This window comes from Helianthus annuus, chromosome 7 (genome assembly GCF_002127325.2).
Source record: "Helianthus annuus cultivar XRQ/B chromosome 7, HanXRQr2.0-SUNRISE, whole genome shotgun sequence".
NCBI lineage: Eukaryota > Viridiplantae > Streptophyta > Magnoliopsida > Asterales > Asteraceae > Helianthus > Helianthus annuus.
In genome coordinates, this window is record NC_035439.2 from 47171502 (window position 1) to 47185521 (window position 14020).

Sequence of the window (14020 nt, forward strand, 5' to 3'; positions counted from 1 at the left end):
TGCTTACGACCCATTACGACTCGTTTAGGTAGCTTACGCTACTTTAACGCGTCGTTTGCGTAAAACGCGTTCGGACCGCCTAACTAGTCCAATGACAAGTATTATATGCCTTAACATGTCTAATAATGTTGCCTAATCAGCTTAGATGCCAAAATTTATGTTACATATGCTTAAAATGAATTTATGCGTAAAAAAGACATTTTGGTCATTTTACCTAAGGCATATAATAACTAACTAAACGAAGTGACCATAAGGTATAACCTCGGAAGGTTATTCCCTATACAACCATGGTCACGAAACATGCTTGGTCGGATCCTAAAGATCGACCAAACGGGTCGGGTTCGAAAGTCTAAGCGGTTGTTTAGACCGCTTACCTTACGACCCTATATAAGCACTATACTAAAAGTGACGAGTTAAACATGTTAAAACATGTTTAACAAGGTTTGAAAACAAGTTTGATATCAAAATAAACAGTTTTGATACCCAAGAATAGTTTGGTTGCAAAATACGCAAGAATACGCATTTTGACCGAAACTATGACTCGTCACTATACCTAATTAACGTGGTAATCAGTAGGTATAGTTACAAGGGACTATAACCATCGTGATTATGCTCACGTTGCGAAGTTCAAACGAACTTCGTGTTGATCATGACTGGTCAAAGCAGAAAGTCAAGCACTATTTGACTTTCGTGCTTGAAAACACATAAAAGAATGAAAGAAGCTTACAAGAGGTCCAATAAATTAAGATTTGATCTTAGAATTCTCAGGTATGAAGCATATGATCTCCAACTTAGAGAAATCAGATCAAATGAGTGGGTTGCAAATGAAATCATGGGGGGTATTTATAGTTTTCGGGTAATCGTTAAGATTGTTCCTCGTAAACCGAGCTTGAATCTCAACCCTCCATGTGTGCCCATTGTATTTCAATACTAGGGGCATCCAAAACCAGTCCATAGATTTAAAGAAACCATGTGCAACACAATGGGATGGCTGGGTTTTAAAGAAAATGAAATCTGCTGACCTGGTGAAGGCTTACGGACTGTAAGAACAAGGTCCATATGGCATCAATTAGCTGGCAACAAGTTTCATTAATTGGCAGAACAGGCCCCGGTGTCTCCAAACTTGATTTTTGCTGCGTTTTGGCACGTTTAAGCCCCGTTAACCCCATTTCAAGGCTCTAAAATGAAGTTAAAGTATTGAGAACTTAAAATATGCTCAAAAACATCTCGGATGTCGGTTCATTTGGTCGTACGGTTATGTTGTTCGGTTAATTACGACAAAACACGAACGGACGTGAATAACGATCCAAACTTATATTCAGAACGTAAGATATGCGCGAAAATACAAACTTATGCACTTTTTAACACTTTTAGTCCCTATTGATCAAGAAAGTTTATTCTTGCGCACCAAACACCTCAAAGCCTATTTCTAAGCTACGTAAAGGATATTTAGGGCATATTTAACTTATGATCAAGTTCCGGAATGTTCGTCACAGTACAAATCAGCATACTTTCGCAGTTTGTCGAAATTAGTCCCTGTGATCGAATAAACTTGATTTCGGCATACCAAACCCTCCAAAACTTATTTCTAACGTATGTAAAGGTTATTTAAGGTATGCTAAGCCTATGTCACTGTTCCGGAGTGTTTGTTGTGTTAAACTGGTTATAGTTACGCATTAGATCGCGTATAAGCTTCCACAAAGTGATTTAAAGCTCCAAATCGAACATGAATTGATATGTGCAAATGATACACATATTTATACAAATCCCAAGTATGAAACACAATATTTCATTGATTTGGTATTTGTTTGATGGTCGCAGAGGCACAGGTGTCACAGTCTCCCCTACTTTAGGAAATTTCGTCCCGGAATTTATTCATAGGAGTCTGTCTGTGACTTTGTGTTAAATAACCATCAAAGATATGAAAGGCATAATCCTGTCATTTCCCTCAACGGACATTCTTCAGAAACGAAAATGAAGAGACGAAGTCATTTTCAACAGGTATTCTTTAGAAATGGAAATTGAAGGAATGAACAAAAGGATATTCATTTTCCTCAATGGACATTCTTCAGAAACGAAAATAAACTGACAGAGTCATTTTCAACAGGTATTCTTCAGAAATGGAAAATGAAGAAATAAACAAAAGGAATAGCATAACTTTCTCCGTGAAAAATAATATAACCCTTTCTCTCTCTTGCCTTTGGCGATTTCTGATCTTCATGAAACCCTTGATTTTTCTTTGTGATCTTTTGTATAACAGTCTGTGATTAGAGTTTAGATCATTCAAACTCTATAACGAACTCATTAGCAATAGTGACCGATTTGAAACTAGGGTTTTTGCTTTTCTTCTCTTCAATCCCTTGGAAACGGTTTAACCGACTAGGAATACAATTGCTTCTCTTCCATTTATCAAACCATAAAGACGTTTTTTCACCATTTCTGATTTTGGACCAGAAAAACAGTCTAACCACATGTCTAAACTTCAGTAATTTCTTCCAACCCCACGGCGAATTATTTTGGATAGGAATGTCCCAAAGGCTACGAGTTTTTAACCTGTGTATCAAAATCCAATGTGTCCAAAGAGATTTCCTTTCTGAAAGAATACTATAAATGTGGTACGTCATGAGAGACTTAGGGAGACATACCTCTTTCCATGCCACTTTAGCTCTTCCTTTAGCGGTCGTACCATAACCCCATAAAAACCACTTCATTTTATTCTCCAGATCCTTAATTATACTCGCAGGCAACATGAAAACCGAAGCCCAGTACGCGTGAATAGAAGACAGGACAGATATGACAAGCTGAAGCCTTCCGGCAAAGGAAAGGAGCTTATTTTTCCAATCCATGATCCTTTTATCCATTCTTTCCACAAGCACTTTACAATCTTTCACTAGAAGCCGAGATGCCAATAATGGAACTCCAAGGTACTTAATCGGAAGCTTACCCTCTTCAAAAGGAACAAACTCCATAATTCTCGCCTTAATGCTGCTAGAAACATTGCAAAAAAATGCTGAACTTTTAGAGTTACTAGGAGCCAGCCCTGAAACATCTTTAAACTTCATCAAAGACTCCATGATTACCCTTGCCGAATGAGTATCTCCCCTAGCAAAGATAAGAAGATCATCAGCAAAGCACACATTAATAATCATCTGTTTTTCGCACCTGTTATGAAATCTAAAGGACGGATCCAAGTCAGCCGCTTTTCGAAGAAGTAAAGTTAATACTTCCATAACCATGGTGAATAAGTAAGGAGACATAGGGTCTCCTTGACGCAGACCCCTCTCACCCCGAAAGTATCCATGAATGTTACCATTAATGCTGAGAGAAAATGAAGATGATGTAACACATTCCATAATCCAACCGATAAAACGATGATTAAAGACAAACCCATGGAGGATATCACGAAGAAAGTCCCAATCCACCGTGTCGTAGGCCTTTTGAATATCCACCTTAAAGGCACACCTCGGAGGACCAACTTTCCGGTGATAATTATGCATGAGTTCTTGTGTTAGAAGGATGTTATCCGAAATTTCTTCTCCCCGGAACAAAAGCCGATTGGTTTTCACTAATTATCTCATTGAGGCCCTCAAGAATCCTGTTAGTAATGATCTTGCTTATACCTTTATAAATGACATTACAACATGAAATCGGCCTGTAATCCGTGACAACACTAGGAGTAGTAACCTTTGGAATCAATGCTAAGAACGTGTGGTTAATTTCTTGGAGCAATCTTCCGGATTCAAAAAAATCGAGTACCGCCATAGTAACATCATTACCGATGATCTCCCAAGATTTCTTAAAGAATTCGGACGTATAACCATCCGGACCTGGAGATTTGTTCTCATTGATAGAAAATATAGCACCCTTCACTTCTTCAGAAGTGACTCGCCTACTCATATGAGTAGCGACCTGAGTACTAATCTTTGTAGAGAAGATAATCGGATCCAGCTTCTTAGTAACATTCCCTTTATTGCCAAGAAAAACTTTGAAGTGATCTACTAAGGCATTCGCTACCCCCTCCCTATCATGCTGATTACCTTCGGTATCTTTAATAGAATGGATTTTATTAATATGGTTACGGCATTTAACGACATTGTGGAAATAGGCCGTGTTAGCATCACCCACTTCCAACCACTTTTGCTTGGCCTTTTGCTTCAAAAATCTCTCTTCATCAAGAGCAGCTTCTTGGTATCTTTTTAAACACTCCGATTCAGCATCTTTAAGGTAAACCCTAGTTCTTCATATGATGTTCTATGATTATTGAGTTGGATTCTGATTATTGTGATAATGATGTTGATTAGTCGTATAATCGATTGTATGATGATTAAGATACATGATATGTAGAATGATTGATTTGATAATTGGATTACTGCTATACAGATGCAATGAAATTAGGGTTTTCTGAATCTTGAGAACGTAATTGTTATATTGAACTTGATTAATACGTATGTTGATAGTCCGTGGATTAGGTCAGAGTTTTGTGATAATCAATAGTCTGAGTTTTGATTGTTGTCTGAGTTTCTGGATTAAAATGTCACACCCTCAAAATCCACCGCTTGGGAGCGTGACTGACCAGGATCAAGCCATCAATCATATTGAACATAGAATAATATAAATAGTATAGTTTGTAAAATCCAAAACAATACGATTGATGTTCCAAACCAAACATAGTATCAATAGCGGAAGCATAATAATGTAACCCAAAGAAATTCATAAGTCTAAATGTCATAACAGTTCAACGTAATAATCACGATCCCTGTCCACAACGACCGCGCCTCCAGTGCAAGCTCCATATGTACCTAAGGTCCTGCGAGGCATGCAGCAGAGAGTCAACAACTAGTTGAGCGAGTTCACAGTTAACAGTTCAGTAATAGTATAGTACGAGTAATAGTATGTTCGTTTGCTTATAACATGTATCGTATAGTTACCATCTCGGCCTCCCAGGCAGGTGTGCGAAGATTAGGGGATAACTATCCCGAGTATACTAGACTAGGTTTGGTTGTATCGCGGCCTACCAGGCAGGTGTGCGAAGACGTTAATAAGTTTAGTTCGCGGCCTTCCAAAGGCAGGTGTGCGAAGTCGGTCATAATATCGCGGCCAACCCTTGGCAGGTGTGCGAAGATCAGTTCAGTAAGTGTTACTAGTCTAGTTGTATCTTATCGTTCGATTCTATCAGTTGAGTATGTACAGTAATCCAACAAATCCCATTCCCACCCGGGAACCCATGCCTTGGCTGTGTGAACTCACCTTGGTTTGCTCGGTATGCTAAAAGGGTTACACGCTCACAATTAATCAATCACGACCTATAGTACGCACGTGCATAAGATCAGTTTATGTTTTCAAGGTTTCATGTACAATCAATACCACAGAGGGTGTCAGGCAGCTAACATCATGCATCTACCACAGTTAATCACATGTACACAATTCGTGTTTCACATAGCAGCCTTTCACAGTTTATTCCAGCATATTATCCAATAACACTCTTAACCAAGTTAATGACGTAACATGGTAAACAAGTTTAACTGGGTACTTAACCAACCAGAGTTAATAGTCTTAACTGAGTTTACGTTCTAAACATGCATAGCAGAGTTAACCCGTTTAACTAAATTACTACACATAACAGGGTTGTAACAATTTAACATGCGAAATACAAGGTTACAGATCACTAGGCGAAATCACTTATTGGGCGAAAACCAAACTTGGGCCGAAAACACATTGAGCCGAAAGCACTATATGGGCCGAAATCACCTTTAGTGATTTCGTCCAGTTTATAACTGGGGGTGTTTTCGTTAATATAGCCATCATCAACAACAGTTACATAATAACCCTAACATCGCTTACAGTTAGTTACTTGACCCAACAGCACGAAATCACTCAATCAAATCATCGATGTATCCGACATATGATTTAAACACAGAACCCTAACATGACAGTCGCCTATTCTCGAACTAAGATCATCGGTATCAAATCATCATTAAACTAGATCATGGTTTACATAACACAACCGACCACAGCATTAGAAATCTAAATATTGGGCCGCCATTTCAGTAAATCCATGTGCAACAAAATAGTAGAACATATAATTACTAAACATGTGATTATGACTTTACCATTAAACTTGATTTCCATTGGACCAACTATTGCATGTGGATATATCAAGAATCTTAGTCAACATTCAAACTTGATTTCCATTGGACCAACGGTAGTACTAGCATATAACATTGTGACAACTCGGACTTTAGACTTGCTTTGATGTAACGTTACGTGCTTATGAGAACTGAATTATATGGTTTTAAATGAATGTTTGTTTATGTGCTTTATGTGTGTATGTATGTTATGTGTTGCACGAGCCCAAACTACACACTTAAACCCGATTGCATTGATTATAACCGGTCACACAAGCCATTTGGGCCACACCTTGTTCACGGACCCTTAGAAGTAACCGGATGGGCTCGGCCCACTCCCCCACTCGCAACACAAAACCGGGACTAGGGGTTTGTTTTACTGCTTTTGCAAAACACAAACACACACACCCCAAACTCTCTCCTTCTCTCTCGGAATCGCCTCTCTCTCGGAACCGGAGACCACACCTTTGAAGTTCTCGGCTCCATCTTTTGTTTTACATCTCGGTTAGCATCAACCTCTTGATTACGTGTTTATATGTTTTGTTAGTAATCGGATTTACATAATTATTGTGATGATCGGATATATGAATGTATGATGCATCGGCTAGTATGTATTGTTTAATCGGTTATGTTGATGTGATTCCTGAATGCGTGATCTAGCCTAGTCGGATGTGATACTTGTAATCGGCCATGTGCTTACGTTAAATTGAAATTGCCTGTCTAAAAACCGAATGAACATATATGATCGGCTGTTTAGTATTGTTAAAAATCGGATTAATTGATTTACCCCGGCTATATGGTTGTATGAATGGTTATGATTCTGCTCATATGATAAGATATGTGTTTTTGAATATTACATGAACAGTTTGAATGTGGTTGAATTAGGAATTGTAACTGATTTGATCTATTTCTGAAACTATTGATTATGTTTGCTGAAATCACGGATTAGTTGTTATGGTTATTTAAGGAATTCAGGAAATCAGTTACACGCGTGATTGCGACTTGGATTTGCGAGTCGAAACCCACAGTCTCAACTCGAGACCACACAGCAACATCAGCCGAAACCATGGTTGCGAGTCTTGTTGCGACTCGTAACCAGTCCATGACAAGCCGAGACCATGGTTGCGAGTCCCGTTACGACTCGTAACCAGACCATGATGAGCCGAAATCACCCGTTGCGACTCGTAACCAGCTGTTGCGACTCGTAACTCTCTGTTGCGACTCGAGATCGCCGGTTGCGACTCGAGACCACCCTTGCACGTACACTGTTTTGGGCTCTCACTGTCACGGGCCCAATCTTTTGACTGTTATGTTATTGGACTGCTTATCTGTTGGGCCAATATGTTATTTGGGCTGTTTATCATTCGGACTTAGATATTTGAATCACACAAGTGGTGTTTGTGACATGTTGACTGTTTACGTGCATGAGTGTATACCATGATTCTATACGTGTATTACCTCAGTCAAAACCTGACTTGCATAATAACCATGATAGGACGTGGTTGACCATTTACTTGCTACCTGTACTCTTTGTGTATCTGCCGAGCAAACCAAGGTGAGTTCACACAGCCAAGGCATGGGATTCCCGGGTTGGGAATTGGGTTGGATATGTTGACATTGAAGAAGTTACTCGTACTTACGCATTCACTAGACTATAGACCATCGTCCTCAGGTTAGTCAGGACACGTTACGTAAAGCCTACGTAACCCAGTATAATTGCCATTTGTCTCCCGGGTCGGGAGGACACGTTACGTAAAGCCTACGTAACCCAATACCAACTGCTGGCTTCCGGGTCGGAAGGCCACGCTGCGTAAAGCCTATGTAGCCCCCACGCGTACCATGTCCTCGGGGAAGGGCACGTCACGTAAAGCCTACGTGACCCTGTACGTTTTCCTGTACTCGGTAAAGAAGAACACATGGTCGAAAGTTAGTCTAGTAAGTACCGTTAATGAGAAGCCCTCATTAGCCAGGATAAGCATGGGAAGCCCCCACCAGTAATAAGAACACAAGGTTTGGGAAGCCCCCACCTTTAGTACACACTAGTATGGGAAGCCCCCACTAGTTATATTTATGCACTATGTTATGAAGTTACTTTCTGTGAACTCGCTCAACTAGTTTGTTGATTATTTGCTGCATGCCTTGCAGGACCTTAGGTACATTATGGAGCTTGCACAGGGAGGAGCAGGTCGTTGTGGGATACGGATCATGAACTTTATCTGAACTTATAACTATTTTGAGATTACATACTATGCTTCCGCTACTTAAACGATGTTTGGTTTTGAAACATCAATCATGTCATGATGATTTACATTAATTACTTTTATTATTAAATGCTATGTTTGATATGATTGATGGCTTGATCCTGGTCAGTCACGCTCCCAAGCGGTGGTACTCCGCGGGTGGATTTTGGGGGTGTGACAGATTGGTATCAGAGCCATTGGTTATAGAGAACTTGGTTTTAATATGGGAAAATGTTTTTATTAAAACCGGACTATAACCAGAACAGTGCTCTCAACGATCCACAACGACGCTTCGCTCCACGTGCAAGACTCGACATCCTAGGTAATAAGGTTATGTTTATTGCCTGTTTGTTAGAACTGCTTAGAACTTTGCTCGCATTACGTTTAGATACACATAATACTATAGCATGAGAATCCCTACGTGCTTACACTTTTCTGTCATCGCCCTATTCGCGAACCATTCTTACCTATGCTATTTGTTACAATGAAGATCATGTCTGGACGAATCAACATGACACAAGCCCAGCTAGAGGCTCTCGTTCAAGCTCAAGTTGCTGCGGCAGTTGCAGCAGCTCAAGCAGGTAGTATATCCTGCAGTATAGGCACACACTAGGATCTTCAGATCCTACATTAACACTCGTATTTAACTTCGTCCTATTCGTACACAATAGGTCAACACGCGCAGCAGCCTGTCTGCACTTTCAAGAACTTCATGGACTGTCGTCCAAATTCCTTCAGCGGCACAGAGGGGGCAGTGGGACTCCTCCATTGGTTTGAAAAGCTAGAATCAGTATTTGAAATGTGCGAGTGCCCTGAGGCTCGCAAGGTCAAGTTTGCCACCGGCACCTTGGAAGGAATAGCATTGACTTGGTGGAACGCCCAAGTTCAAATCTTAGGGTTGGCAGCAGCTAACGCCACCCATGGAACGATTTCAAGGAACTCATCAAGCGTGAGTATTGTACGCGTGAAGATATTCACAAGCTGGAAGACGAGTTGTATAATCTGAAAATGGTTGGATCAGAGATCGAAGCGTATACTAAACGGTCGAATGAGCTGGCCGTTCTGTGTCCAACTATGGTGGACCCTCCATACAAGCGCATTGAGATGTATCTCAAGGGATTGGCGCCAGAAATTCAGAGCCACGTGACGTCGGCTAATCTCGATAACATCCAGGAAATTCAGCGCCTCGCTCATCGCATCACCAATCAGGCAGTGGATCAGAATAAACTGCCCAAGCGTGTTAGTGCTACTGCTAACGCCACCACCTCAGTTACTCCTGCTACATCTGGTGACAGTAAAAGAAAGTGGGATGGAGATTCCAGCAGAGGCTCAGCATCCGTTCAGTCTCAAGCTCAGCAACAGAAGACTGACCATTACCAGAGTCCTAGTCAGCAATCCTCTGGTAGTCACAGACAGAGGAGATATCAGGGTAGTCAACCTAGGTGCCACAACTGCAACAGGCATCACCACGGCCCGTGTAACAAGGGTCGTTGTCAAAGGTGTCTTAATATGGGCCACGAGGCCAAAGACTGTAGGAGCCCTCGTCCTGCGAATCAGAATCAGCAGCCTCAGCAACCAGCTCCACAGAACCAGCAGCAGCAACAGCAGCCACAGCGTGGAAACCGGGGACGTTTCCAGTGTGGGGCTGAAGGTCACTTCAAACGCGATTGCCCTCAATTGAACCAGAACCAGAACCGCAACAACAACAACAACCAGGGCAACGGCAACAACAACGGCGGGAACAACAACAATAATGGCAACGAGGCAAGAGTTCGAGCTTTCGTTTTGGGAAGAGGAGACGCAGTGAACGATCCCAACGTTGTTATGGGTAAGTTTCTCCTCGACAATATTTACGTTACTGTTTTGTTTGATTCGGGTGCGGATACAAGCTATATGTCTGTGAAAATGTGTCAACTGCTAAAACGTGCACCAACACTTTTACCCACCAAACATGTAGTAGAGTTAGCTAACGGTAAAAGTCTAGAAGCCACGCACGTAGTTCAGGGTTGTAATCTTATCCTAGCTGGCTAAGCCTTCTCTATCGATCTCATTCCCATAGTTTTGGGTAGCTTCGACGTCGTGATTGGGATGGATTGGTTATCCCAACACCAGGCAGAAATCTTATGCAGCGAGAAGATTATTCGCATTCCTCGTTCAGGTCAGGAACCTCTAGAAGTTCAAGGCGACAAGAGTGGTGCTGTGGTTGGCATCATCTCTTTCTTGAAAGCCCAGAAATGCTTACGTAAGGGTCACACAGCCATTTTGGCTCTTGTTTCAGACGCATCAGTAAAGGAAAAGAAATTGGAGGATATTCCAATTGTACGTGATTACCCTCAGGTGTTTCCTGAAGACTTACCTGGCTTACCGCCTCATCGTCAGGTCGAATTCCAAATCGAGCTCGCTCCAGGAGCAGCACCCATAGCTCGCGCACCATATCGTCTAGCTCCATCGGAATTGGAGGAATTGTCAAAGCAACTGCAGGAACTCTTGGAAAAGGGTTTCATTCGTCCAAGCTCTTCGCCTTGGGGAGCTCCAGTACTTTTCGTGAAAAAGAAAGACGGTACGTTCAGGATGTGCATCGACTACCGTGAACTCAACAAGGTGACGGTGAAGAACCGTTATCCTCTTCCGCGCATCGACGACTTATTCGACCAGTTGCAAGGGTCGTGTTACTATTCGAAGATAGACTTAAGGTCAGGGTATCATCAGCTGAGAGTCCGGGATGAGGACGTCTCCAAGACAGCCTTCAGAACTCGTTACGGTCACTACGAGTTTCTCGTCATGCCATTCGGGTTAACGAACGCGCCTGCTGTATTTATGGATCTTATGAACAGGGTGTGCAAACCCTATCTCGACAAGTTCGTCATAGTATTCATCGACGACATCCTGATTTACTCCAAGAGTCAGGAGGAACACGAGCAACACCTACGCCTTATTCTGGAACTCCTTCGGAAGGAACAGCTGTACGCTAAGCTTTCTAAATGCGACTTCTGGCTTCGTGAAGTCCATTTTCTAGGCCACGTAGTGAACAAGGATGGGATCCATGTCGATCCATCCAAGGTAGACTCGATCAGAAACTGGCCTGCGCCACGAACGCCAACGGAAATACGCCAATTCTTGGGTTTGGCAGGATATTACAGACGGTTTATCAAGGATTTCTCGAAGATTGCTCAGCCGCTTACGCTACTGACATAGAAGGGTGTCACCTATCGCTGGGGAGAGCCCCAGGAGACTGCTTTTCAGCACTTAAAGGATAGGCTTTGCAGCGCACCTATTCTCTCATTGCCAGAGGGCACAGACGACTTCGTGGTTTATTGTGATGCATCCATTCGGGGACTTGGATGTGTGTTAATGCAGCGCGACAAGGTTATTGCTTACGCCTCTCGTCAACTCAAGATTCATGAACGGGACTACACGACGCACGACTTAGAGCTGGGAGCTGTTGTTTTCGCGCTTAAGATATGGCGACACTACCTGTACGGTACCAGGTGCACGATTTACACCGATCACAGGAGTCTCGAGCATATTCTTAAGCAGAAGGATTTGAATATGCGTCAACGAAGATGGGTCGAACTGCTAAATGATTACGAATGCGCTATCAAGTACCATCCAGGCAAAGCCAATGTGGTGGCTGATGCCCTTAGTCGAAAAGACACTTTACCTCGGCGCGTGCGAGCGCTACAGCTTACGATTCAGTCTAGCCTTCCAGCACAGATACGAAATGCTCAGGTAGAAGCATTGAAACCCGAAAACGTCAAGGCTGAAGCCTTACGCGGCTCACGACAACGAATGGAACAGAAGGCAGACGGCGCCTACTATGTAACGGGGCGTATTTGGGTCCCACTTTATGGCGGTCTACGCGAACTTGTGATGGACGAAGCACACAAGTCTCGCTACTCGGTACATCCAGGGTCGGATAAAATGTACCACGACATCAGCACTACTTATTGGTGGCCTAGTATGAAGGCCCACATCGCTATGTACGTTGGAAAATGCTTGACCTGTGCGAGAGTCAAGGTCGAATATCAGAAACCAGCTGGCCTACTTCAACAGCCTAAGATACCGCAATGGAAATGGGAAGAAATTTCCATGGATTTCGTTACAGGCCTACCTAGATCCCAGCGTGGGAACGATACGATATGGGTGATCGTGGATCGACTCACTAAGTCTGCACACTTCCTACCTATAAAGGAAACGGATAAGTTCTCCACTCTCGCAGACGTATACCTCAAAGAAGTTGTTTCGAGGCACGGGGTGCCCACGTCCATCATTTCGGATCGCGATGCACGATTCACGTCAGAGCTTTGGCAAGCAATGCGCAAATCTTTCGGCTCACGGTTAGACATGAGCACAGCATATCATCCTCAGACGGATGGGCAGTCTGAGCGTACGATCCAAACACTAGAAGACATGCTTCGGGCATGCGTCATCGATTTCGGCAACGGCTGGGAAAAGCACCTCCCTTTGGTGGAGTTTTCTTACAATAATAGTTATCACACCAGCATCCAAGCCGCTCCATTCGAGGCACTGTACGGGCGTAAATGCCGGTCACCTCTCTGTTGGGCAGAGGTGGGGGATAGTCAGATTACGGGTCCAGAGATTGTAGTAGACGCCACAGAAAAGATAGCACAGATACGACAACGCATGGCGGCAACACGCGACCGTCAGAAAGCCTACGCAGACAAGCGTAGAAAGCCATTGGAATTTCAGGTCGGGGACCGGGTTTTATTGAAAGTCTCACCCTGGAAGGGTGTGGTTCGTTTTGGCAAACGGGGCAAACTAAATCCGCGGTACGTCGGACCATTCGAAATCATAGAAAAGATTGGCAAAGTAGCCTACAAGTTGAAACTACCAGCTGAACTCGGGGCAGTTCACAATGTCTTCCATGTATCGAACCTAAAGAAGTACCTATCAGATGAAAACCTCATCATTCCTTTTAAGGAACTCACTATCGACGAGCGGTTGCATTTCGTCGAGGAACCAGTAGAAATCACGGACCGGGATGTGAAGGTCCTCAAACACAAGAGAATCCCTCTTGTCCGAGTTCGTTGGAACTCCACACGTGGCCCAGAGTACACCTGGGAACGCGAAGACAGGATGACAGAAAAGTACCCCCAGTTATTCGAAACCAATGCTACCACTACTGAGGCTGAAGCCACCACTTCGGAATTTCGGGACGAAATTCCAGATCAACGGGGGGAGGATGTGACACCCCAGGAAAACCAGTGAACATTATAACTTACCTAGCTTCCTCAGTGAGTGCATACCAAATTTCGGGACGAAATTTCCAATTAGTTGGGGTAATGTGACAACTCGGACTTTAGACTTGCTTTGATGTAACGTTACGTGCTTATGAGAACTGAATTATATGGTTTTAAATGAATGTTTGTTTATGTGCTTTATGTGTGTATGTATGTTATGTGTTGCACGAGCCCAAACTACACACTTAAACCCGATTGCATTGATTATAACCGGTCACACAAGCCCTTTGGGCCACACCTTGTTCACGGACCCTTAGAAGTAACCGGATGGGCTCGGCCCACTCCCCCACTCGCAACACAAAACCGGGACTAGGGGTTTGTTTTACTGCTTTTGCAAAACACAAACACACACACCCCAAACTCTCTCCTTCTCTCTCGGAATCGCCTCTCTCTC